Genomic DNA, 11,130 nt, shown 5'->3' on the forward strand with positions numbered 1-11,130 from the left:
AAAAAAGTCAAATAATGTTTAAAAATAAATTAATTAAATTTAAAAAATTAAATTAAAAAATAAAAATAAATAAAGAAGAGGTGCTCAGGGGCGCTTGGGTGGTTCAGTCAGTTAAGCCTCTGGCTCTTGGTTGAGGCTCAGATCATAATCTCACGGTTTTGTGAGTTCGAGTCCTGCGTCAGTCTCCACACTGGCAGCGCAGAGCCTGCTTGGGATTCCTCTCTCTCTGCCCCTCCCCCACTTGTGCTGTCTCTGTCTCTCTCAAAATATTAAAAAAATTTTTTTAATATATTATAATGCTGGGAACCAAGAAGGGGTTTCCTCAGTGCATCAGAAATGATTAGGAATCCCTGAAAGCCAGAGTTAGATTGGCTAACAGGGATGCATCTTTGACAAAGATGAGTGTGTGAGAAGCCCACACATTTGAGGAATCCTAAGATCATAAAAGAGAGAGGCACAACGGAGACAGAAGGGGTGGCTGAGGCTGCTGTCATTACATCCATGTCCCCTTATACACCCATCCCATTTCCTGATGTAGCCATTTAATGAAAAGAGCACAGAACCAGGTGTCCGGATTCTGGTTCTGGGACTGTTCCAAGGCTGTGTGGCCCTGGGAAGCTGTCTATCCTTCTCTGGGCATAGTTTCTTCTTCCTTAAAATGGAGGTAACACCCTCTCCCTGTGAATTTCTAGTGGGACAGAGTGAGAATGGTATGGGAGCAGCTAATGCGATGACCAGAGAGAAGCTCTGAAGTCTCCTCGATCCCTTCTTCTGCTCCAGGACCTTCTTCCCCCACTCCCCGTACCCAGGCCTGGACAGGAGCTCAGTGGCTCCTCAGTGAGTGGGTCAGTATTGCTTTTCCCTTCATGTTCAGTCTCTTTCCTGGGCATACGCAGCAGGCTTTCTCATGGTAGGGAGGTAAGGGGCTTTTTCTAAATTCTGGCAATGGCTGGGCAGGGACAGAAGGTGCCTGTCAAGGCTCCTTACAGGATGACAGAGAGTGGCCACCTCCCTCGCCTCCTAGGTTGGACCCTAATGGGCAGAGGGACCCCGCCACTCCCTGGAAGAGCCCTGAGCTAAGACCCACTGCCAGTCTGCATGGGACTGGTTTTGTGAGCCCTGGATTGGGTTCTGCCCAAACCGTATCCCTAACTGACTGGTGGGTGACTTTGGACCACCCTCTGGGCCTTTGCTTCTTAATCTGTAAGATGGAGAAAGCTGTACTCAGGGATCTCAAAAGCGCCTTCCATGTCAAAATGTTGTAGAACCTTGGACTCTCTTTTGATGGAATCTGAGTCACAGTGGAATCAAGCAGAGAAAGAATGCAGAACACGGAAGCCGTCACCCAGGCCCCTAGTTCTCACCTGCGAGCCGTGCAGAAGCTGCCTTGCCTCGCTCCTGCCCAGCGTCCTCCTCTCACACCTCCCCTGCCCCCTCGCTGCCCCCTGTCCTGCCTCTTGTCCCTAGGACTTCCCCGCCTCTCCAGGCTGTGTCTGCCTCCGTCGCCAGTCACTCAGACCAGCCTGCTTCTCTTCTTTGCCTCCTCTTACCAGTTTCACCCCTTCCCACCTCCACGCCTGGGGCCCCTCTGCTCCTCGCAACACTTGCCTCCCCCCCTCTCCCTCTCACCTGCATCGCCCCTTCCGGCTGGCCCCCCCTCCTCCCACACCTCTCCCCTTACCGCTGCCCCTCCTCCTCACCCTGCTTCTTCCCCCACCTGCACGGGCCTTGGATAGGCCTCCCCCCCTCCTGCTCGGACACGTGTCCCAACCAGCCCTCCCCAGGCCCAGTGATTCCCTCACTCCGTCGTGGAGGCCTCATGTCCTTCCCAGACATCCTGGGAAGGTGGTGCCCAGCATCCTGGTGAACATGGGGGACACTGGATGTGACCGGCAGGGACATTCCCCTCAGGTAAGGGTCTCTCTCCCTGTGCCCTGGTTATCTTGCTGCCTGAGGACAGCATAGGCCTCCGTGTCCATTCCTTACATGATATAAAATGAGGATCTTATTATTCATCGCAACACTTAAGTCAAGGACACTGGTACACACACAGGTACCTGTGCACACCCCCGGGGCCAGGTCAGCACGGGATCAGCACGGGAGGTCCAGGCAGCTTTGGCCTGATGATGGTGTGGATGGAATGTTCTGAGGCGTTCTGCTTTCCCGTCCTTTTATGCGATCTGAAAAACTTGGTGCTGCTCTCTCAGTTGGCTTCTATATCATGTTGATGGGTTGAAGTCCATTTGGTCATAGAACACATTTTTCCTGGGATGAGGAAGCTTTTTTTTTTTTTTCCAAGTTTGTTTGTTTGTTTGTGTAGAGAGGCAGAGAGACAGAGACAGAGGCAGAGAGAGAATCCCAAGCTAGCTCCACACTCAGCGCTGAGCCCATCACAGGGCTTGATCCCAAGAACCACGAGATCATGACCTGAGCCGAAATCAAGAGACGGATACTTAACCCACTGAGCCATCCAGGTGCCCTGAGGAACCTTTTTTTTTTTTTTTTTTTTTTTTTTTTTTTTTTTTAGGGCTGAGTTTTTTATTCTCTTTGGTCCCTAACATGCTTTTATCATTGGCCTGAGGAAGGCCCCTCTCTTGTTCTATTTATTCACTTTTATGCCCATTTCTCACTTCTCCTTCCCTCATGAAAACACTATTCAAAATATTTTGACACGTATGTGTATGTATTCTCACAAAATCTGTAGTGCTATTTTGTGAGCCATATTTTTAATTTTCATACGTGAGATTAGGCACGAGGCTTCATTCTGTTTACTACCTTTCACCCAGCACTCTATTTTCAAGATGTGCCTATGTTGTGTGTGTGTGTGTGTGTGTGTGTGAGAGAGAGAGAGAGAGAGAGAGAGATCTCCGCTTCTAACTTCTGCACTGTCTCCTGCCCAGCATCTCCCCGATTACGCTCATGCATTTCCCCAGGGGCAGCCACACGCCCAGATGCTCTGACTCTTCACCACTGTGGACAGTTCCAAACCAGCCATCCTTGTACAGGTACCACTTGTGGCACCATGTGAGAGTCCTCGGGGACGGGTGCCCAGCACTAGGAGCACTGAGCTAAAGGGTCTAATCTCCCATCATTCACATACAAGTGTTCTTGTCGGGATGAGAAATCGTTCATTAAGTATATTCAGAAGGTGAGTCCAGTAAGCTCCTTCTGGGCCGTTCTATGCCCAGGACCTAGGAATGATTTTATCAAACCTATGAGATAATTTTTGGCCTTTTAGAATCAGCCTATATTTCACAAATTTTCCTGGATCTCAGGAGACTTTTTTTTTTTTTTTTATAAGTTTCTGGAGTTTTGAGGCAAGCACACACACATATGAATCAAGACTGTTGACTCTCTACTTGATCGCCAGCACCGGCCACCATTAGCTAAGGGGGCTAACGCCCTATTGTCCGGCTTTATTTATACAAGAGCGGCTTGTCAGACACCTTCTGCAACTTCTTTGCAATTTGTTCTTAAAATTATTAGTCTTACTGATTACAGTCATTGCTGGCATTATGCCAGTCCATAATGCCTCACGCTTTCAGAAGCTGTCCGGATCTTTAGTACGTTCCTTTTCCTCAGGCAGGTTGCTTTCCCTGTGTCCCTAATCCTTGTCTGGTTGGTTGGCCCGTCTTGAAGGGCACCTCCCTTGGTAACTGTCCTCTTACACCACCTGGGCCTCTGGCTAAACCATGGAAGATGCAGGACTGGTGATGGCTGAGCTGGAGCGAATGCAGGGGCCCACCCTCAGAGAAGGCTGGGGGTTCCCGGGAAACTTCCTTCCAAGTGCACTGTCTCATCTGTATCCCAGCAAAATCCAGAATGATCCTCTGTGACCACCAAGGCTTTCGCACTCTGAGAACGCACCTGTTTCAGGAGGAGGGAAGGTTTCCAATGTTTTTTATTTTATTTTATTTTATTAGTATTTTATTTATTTCTGAGAGAGAGAGAGAGAGAGAGACAGCGTGAGCAGGAGAGGGTCAGAGAGAGAGGGAGATACAGAATCTGAAACAGGCTCCAGGCTCTGAGCTAGCTCTCAGCACAGAGGCCGATGCAGGGCTCGAACCCACGAACTGTGAGATCATGACCTGAGCCTAAGTCGGACGCTTAACTGACTGAGCCACGCAGGCGCCCCAGGTTTCCAATGTTTTAACCAAAGCTGTGATCTTTTCAAATGGCCCTTACCCGGAAATGTGCAAGGTAGCAGTGCTAAATGTATATGCATATGTAATTGCTACCACATCCAGATACAGGATTGCCCCCAAATGTCTTTGTGACCCTTTGCAGTCAATACCATCCACCCCAAATCCTCAAGAAACACCGATTGGCATTTTGTCCCTATATATTAGTCTCGTGTGGTCAGGACTTTCATATAACAGGATTTACCCTTTTGTATCTGATTTCATTCATTCAGTATACTGTTTTTGCCATTCATCCGTGTTATTTTGTATATCAGTAGTTCACTCTATTTAGTGCTGAATGGGATCTCATTATATTAATATACCAAATCATGTTTCCATTGCATTTGTTGCTAGATGTGACAGTTATTGATTCATTGCCTCTCAACTCCAAATCTACCCTTCATTACCTGCTCTGCAGTAGTAAGATAGCTCTTTGAAGCATTTCTCACTTGCACCGAGAACAATATTGAGTGATGGCAGTAGGTGGCGCTGGAGGGAAGCGGCAGGAGGAAGAAACTCCCCTTCCCAGGCCCAGGGTGCTTCTGTTTGCTTCGGTTCCTCTGACTGCACCTGCTGCCAGAGATGAATGCGTGGGGACATTCTCCGCCCTGCCCCAGGTATGCATCCAGAGCACACAGTGCCTGTGGGCTCACAGCCTCAGGCCTAGCCCAGAGCCCACTTCACTGCAGCCCTCCCATCAAGGACTCTGCAAACCTCAGGCCTCACATGCCCTGCTGGAGAGCAGACCATTGACTCCCCTGTGCGCAGGCCTGCTCGCCTCAGCCCTCCGGCTCCCGGTGGCCCTCCAGACACGGGCACATGAACCCCAGGCTTTCACCACTCTGCCTGCAAGTAGGTTCCTGACTCGGACCCTCCCGGAGCCCTCCCTGCCAGCCTCTCCCGCCAGCACCGCAGAGGGATATTTGATGCTGACCTGGAGACCATCAGCCAGACCTTACACATTTTTCAACAAGGTGTGAATCCCAGCTTGAAGGAGAGGACCCTCTTCCCATGCGTTCCCTCCCTGGATACTCTCCTGCCTTAGAATGATCTGTAGAGTTCTCTTAGCATGTCTCCAATGCTAGGGTAATAATTTTTAAAATTAAATTTTCCTTATTCAAATTACTGTGTGGTTCCTGTACTCTGATTGAACCTTGACCAGATATGTTAGATGTTTGTAGTGTTTCACATTTTTTGATTGTTATGAATAAAGCTGCCACGAACATTTTTGTCTTTGGGTGGACATACGTAGTCATTTCTCCTGATAAACACCTACAAGAGGAATTGCTAGGTCCTGTGGTAAGTGTATAAGAAATTTAAAAGAAATGGCCAAACCGTTTTCCAAAGTGGTTGTACCATTTTATATTTCCAGCTAAAATGCTGCTCACATCCATTCCAGCACTTCGTATTGCCAGTCTTTAATTTGAGCTATTCTAGTGGATATGCAGCTCCCTGATGAATAATGGTGATGAGTGGGGTATTTTTTTTAATGTTTATTTTTGAAAGAGAGAGAGAGGGAGAGAGAGAGAGAGCAAGTGGGGAAGGGGCAGAGAGAGAAGGAGACACAGAATCCAAAGCAGGCTCTAGGCTCTGAGCTGTCAGCACAGAGCCTAATGTGGGGCTTGAACTCACAAACTGTGAGATCATGACCTGAGCTGAAGTTGGACGCTTAACCAACTGAGCTACCCAGGCACCCCTTTTTAAATTTTTTTTAATGTTTCTTTAAGAGAGAGATAGAGTATGAGGAAGGGAGAGGCAGAGAGAAAGAGGGAGACACAGAAACTGAAGCAGGCTCCAGGCTCTGAGATGTCAGCACAGAGCCTGATGCAGGTCTTGAACTCACAAACCGTGAGATCATAACCCAAGCTGAGACTGGCTGCTTAACCGATGGAGCAACCCAAGCACCCAGATGATGAGTATCTTTTTATGTGCCAATTGGCAATTTGTATATCTTCTTTTGTGACACATTTGTTCTGACCTTTTGTCTGTTTTTACTTTGGTTCATTTATGAAATTATCATTTTATTAGGAGCCTTAATGGTGTCTTTCAAAGAGATTTTAGTTTTGATGAAATCCAACTTATATTTCAGGGTTAGTGCTTCTTATGTTCTAAGAAACCACTGCCTACCATAAAGTTATCAACATTTCCCCCCCACATTTTCTTCTAGAAGTTTTGAACTTTTACGTTTAGATCTATGACCGATCTTGAGTTAGTTTTGGGTACAATGTGAAGGGTCAAGATTCATATTTTTCCATGCAAATGCAGCACCATCTGTTGGAAAGATTTTGAACTATTTTGGCATCTTTGTAAAAGTCCATTGGCCATGCATAAGTCTATGTCTACACACTGTTCTGTTCCATTGGTCCATCCTTACGCCAGTATGCCAATACACTGTTACTTTATGGTAAGTCTTAGTCAGGTCACATAACTCTTCCAACTTGGTTCTTCTTTTTCAAAATTGCTTTAGCTATTCAAGGTCTTTTGCATTTCCAAATAAATTTTAGTATCAGTATGTCAGTTTCCTCAAAAAGCCTGTTGAGACTTTTACTGAAAGTGCAATGAATCTGGTGATAAATGTGGGGAGAATTGACATCTTCATAATTCTTGTGCCTTTCAATCCATGAACATGGTATGACTTACTCTCCATATGTCTTTAATTTCCCTCACACCACCCATCTCTGACCATTCCTCTGTAATCACCTCACTTTGATGACAGCTGGGATAAACTTCCACTTTTAAAGACCCAAGTGATTAGATTGGGCCCACCCAGATAATCCAGAGAGCAGACGTGGAAAAGAAATGAAAGGCAGAACCCTGGGAAGCACAAGGGCTCATATAGTGAGCCTGGTCTCATGACCCTTCCCTCAAGAGAGGGTTCCCCCTGGAACTGCAAGGTCACGGACCAGAGCCAAGGCAGTGGTCACGCTGGAGGACCCTTGGGGTGGAGGATGCCAGCCTTGCCCCTGGCAAGCATGTGACATTGGGACACTTCCTTTATCCATCTCCTGTACCCACAGACCCAGCCCCTGGAGGAAAATGGTACTGCCCAGAAGTGATTAAATATTAACATACCTTTCTGTCCCTTCCTGACAGGGAGGGGAAGGGGTGCTCCAGGGGTCAATGACTGCTGTAGTTCACAGTGTAGAGGTCAACTGCTATGTCTACTGCTGGTAACGAGTGTGGCTGAAATAAACAAGACTGTCCCCACCATATGCCTGAGCAGAGCTCCTGGACCTGAGAGCTCAGAAAGAAATGTACGAGGGGTCAAAAGCAGTGGTCTTAGTTCCGTCTTACCTCCCCTCTATTTGACTCTGCGCCTCCCTTGTGGGGTCTGTGGGGACAGAAGGCTTTGAGGGCCTGTAAGCAGGAACGCTGGGAACCAGCCAGGAAGCTGCCCAGCCCAGGCTCATGCCATGGCCCACGGACATCCCTGTGGCAACAGAGTTCCCACACGGGACTCAGAGGCCCAGGTTGAGGTTTCAGGCCCTTTTCCCAGACGTTCTGCCCTCTCCTGCCTCTCAGCCTTCGCAGCCTCCTCATTTCAGTCACCTGTTTCCTCTCTCCTAGAATGAAGAACCATCTTCAGAAAGGAACACACGAAACCATTTTCAAACTGACTTTAATCATGTGGTTTTTTTTTGCTGCCCAAATATTGTACATGCAGAAGCCATGTGAAGAATTTTCTCCTCAAGGGAATTGGCAAGAATGTTGGACGAAACAGCTGGCAGTCTTCCCAGCCGTCCACCTGCCACCTAGGAGCCACTGCAAGTTTGGGAAGATGCTGCACATAGAAAATGTATAGAGCGCAGATATAAAAGGCTAATTGCTTCTTATCTAAACAGTGTGCTTGTCAGTCCCTATCAGCTATCTCTTTCTTTGCAGGATGCATTTGGAAATTCTAAAAAAGGGGTTCCTGCCTCCTGTGAATTTACATTCTAAAGGAGTGGATGGAATAATCAGGCCAACTTTTCCTAAGGAAGCAGCCACTCTGCCTGCGGAGACGATGTCTGACGAGAGATTCTGGAGAGAGGAGCGGTTTTAAGAAGCAAAATACTTGGATGGGAAGTTAACTGCCCTCTCTCCTCCCATCAGAGACCATCGCCTTCAACATCCTCAGGTGTTCAACTCTCCCATGGATGTCATTCTAGAAGGGGAAATGAGGACTGACCCGGTCTCATCTGCTGGTGGGGATACTGACCTACGCAGGGTGCAGCTGAGGTCGTGACATCACATCAGCACCGTGAAAATTGTCCATTGTAGACAACCCTTAATTATTTCTCATCATTAGGCAAGAAGAAAAGAGGGAGAAGAAACCACGAAGAAGTGGGAGCAGAGTCTGATAGGATTCCCAGAGTTCTTGTCAGAAGCAGCCTCTGGGCATGGACGGGTGAGGACCTGCACCCGGCTGGGGCACCAGGGGCTGGAAGGTTCCAGCCTGTGGAACCAGGTGCACCAGGCTCCAAACCCTCCTCAGCTCCAGATCAGACTTTTAAAACCTGGAAGGAACCACGGAACAACTAGCAAATGCTCTGATTTTGCGGATGAGGAAGCTGAGGCCCAGAAAAGTGAGTCTTGCGCAAGGTCACAGTTTTGGACAAAACTGTATATAACAGCCTTTGTGTCCCTGTAGCCAGTCGTCCAGGCCATTGACCTGCGTGGTGGATGCTCTGTTGCCCCTGGATCCCCAGGGCCCGTCTCTGTTAGCCAAACTCTCTGGGCCCCAGTCCCACGGACCCTTGTTGATAGTGGGGTGAACTCCTTGGGAGGGGGGGCGGTGGGTAAGGCCCCTGGTCTTACCAGCTAAGTTTCCAACTAGAGCCCTGGAATGTTTTCCCCAAGCAGTAACACCCTTTTCAACAAGCACTTGCCCCAAGCTAGTCTAGGCCCCTGACAGAGTTTCTCTTACTGGTGTGGTTTTCCTCACAGGCACAGCCATGCTGGGCCCACAAAAGCCCGAGCTCAGGGTCGGGGGGAGGGGGGAGTTGCTTTGCTACATGGAAAGATTAAGCCCTTTGTCAGAGAACAAGGTCCCACCATGAGGCACGCCAACAGCCGCGCCGCGTGGGTGCAGGCCACGCGGGCAGAGTCGGTGCCCGGGGAGACCGAGTTGCTCTCTTTGGCATCACTGACATTGCTCTGAGATGCTCAGGCACTCTCAAAAGAACCCTTTCCCAGCCAGACCAGGCCAATCCAGCCGCCATCAGGCCTCACCAGATTGGGCGGGACTCCCCACCCCCTGCCTTCAATCATGAGAGTTTGGTTTTGCCCCGTCCTCTTCTGACCTGAGTGAAAAGCAGACTTGATGGAGAAGGGGGGGGGTCTACACACCCATCTCCTCCCTCTTCGTTCAGTGAGAGAGAATCCGGTACAGGAAGCAGCATTTTAAAGAACCTCCATACGGGTCAGGGTAGTGGAGAAAACGCCGAGGAGAGGGAGATGGAGGGAGGAGTCAGCAGGGAGGCAGGCCTCTTCTTCTCCTTCTCCTTGGAGACGCCACGGAAATGCTTGCTGGACACCCTGGCCCTGAATGATGCACCGTCATCTCCCTGCGCCCGGGCGGAGGGCAACGCATCTACATCGTCAAGCAAAGGCAGCCATGTCTCGCGCAGAGTTTGCACAGTGCAGGAAGCAATCAGAGAAACAGAAGAGCAGCCTTGCTGAAGCTCTGCTGCTTTCTGGGCCGAGGAAGAGAGGGAACGGGAGGCATCAAGAGGCCTGGAGCCCCAGGGTGGGTCGGTGGCGGGGTGGGGGGGGGGTTGGGGGTCGCTCAGCATCTCCTGGGCAGCAGGGTGCGGAGCAAGAGCCCTGGTCGCAGGTCAGGGCTCCTGGTAACGCAGTCTAAGATTGTGCTACATTTCATTTCCAAAGACGGACCTTGGAGGTCTCTAATGTCTTTAAGGTGGGGGAAGGGGCCTGCTCTCCTGGAGGCTGGCAGTACAGGGGGGCTTCGGCATGCTGGCCCTGGCAGGCGTCACGCCCCTGGGGGAACCAGCGATCCCACTCTCTGGAGCCCCGGGGCTCCGCCTCATGCCCCTGGAACGCCGGCGTGCCCCAGAGCACCTCCTAAGCCCTCCGCTCCTTCCCTGGGAGAACTGGGAGGTGGGAGAGACCGGATGGGGAGTCGTTTTGGAGATGGTTCTTCCCTGAAGGATCAAGTCCCCCTAGTCAAACCTAGACTTGGCCCCCATTTACTGGAGCCTGATTCATACCAAAGGCCCTCAGACCTTCCTGTAGGGAAGGTGTCTAAGAAGGAAGTAAGTAGGACACACTGAACAGAGCAGAAACGTGAAGACAGCTGCTCTGAGTCATCCGTCATGGTTCCTGCCCACAGCCCAGCCACGCCGCAGGGCCACCCCCGTCTCTGCCTCCATCCGCCAGGAATCCTGCCTGAGCAGAGGAAGGGGAATGACACGGAGTCCCGTCCTGTACTCAGCTCTGGATTTCACCTGGGGCGAGCAGGCCTTCAGAGCCAGGAGACTGCACCTGGCAGCGAGCCGGGCCCAGCTTAGGGAGGACTCTGGAGGAGACCCTTCCTTCCTTCCCCACCATCCCATCCTCAAAGATGCTGCCCTCCCCAGGGAAGGCCAGGAGTCTCGCACAGGCTCCCTCCTCTCCTGGGACACGCTACTCCCAAAGGCTTCTTGGACAAGCCCCTGGATCCAGGAGGATGGGAAACAAACCCTTAAATCCAGCCATTCACCATCACACACCCATCAGCCTCACATGACCTCACCATAATGGGGGGAGGAACCAGTGGGGATTAGTAACTTATTTGGTGCAAAGGGTTAAAAAGGATAATTCCCTAAGGTCAACCTGGGGAGAATTACTTCTCACTAGAGAGGTGGGAGAGTGAGTGGCCCAGTTCTTGGGCAGTTTTGGCAGCTAGGGACTGTAGGCAGGTCAGCCTGAGTCACCACACATCGGGCCGCATCTCTGGCTAGAAGTTCCA

At 50.2% G+C, this 11,130-nt stretch overlaps 1 long non-coding RNA gene across 2 annotated transcripts; it reads left to right on the plus strand.

Moving 5' to 3' along the window:
* The first annotated feature begins 1,715 nt into the window (after positions 1–1,715).
* Positions 1,716–5,303, plus strand: LOC120247888. 2 transcript variants are annotated; one of them, XR_005532441.1, is made up of 4 exons: positions 1,716–1,911; positions 2,934–3,005; positions 4,536–4,798; positions 4,884–5,303. It is a non-coding gene; the product is annotated as an uncharacterized LOC120247888 (long non-coding RNA). The 2 variants fall into 2 exon arrangements; XR_005532442.1 differs by lacking the exon at positions 2,934–3,005.
* The last annotated feature ends 5,827 nt before the right edge of the window (positions 5,304–11,130 follow it).

Source organism: Hyaena hyaena, unplaced genomic scaffold (genome assembly GCF_003009895.1).
Source record: "Hyaena hyaena isolate Hyena2069 unplaced genomic scaffold, ASM300989v1 scaffold_551, whole genome shotgun sequence".
Taxonomy (NCBI): domain Eukaryota; kingdom Metazoa; phylum Chordata; class Mammalia; order Carnivora; family Hyaenidae; genus Hyaena; species Hyaena hyaena.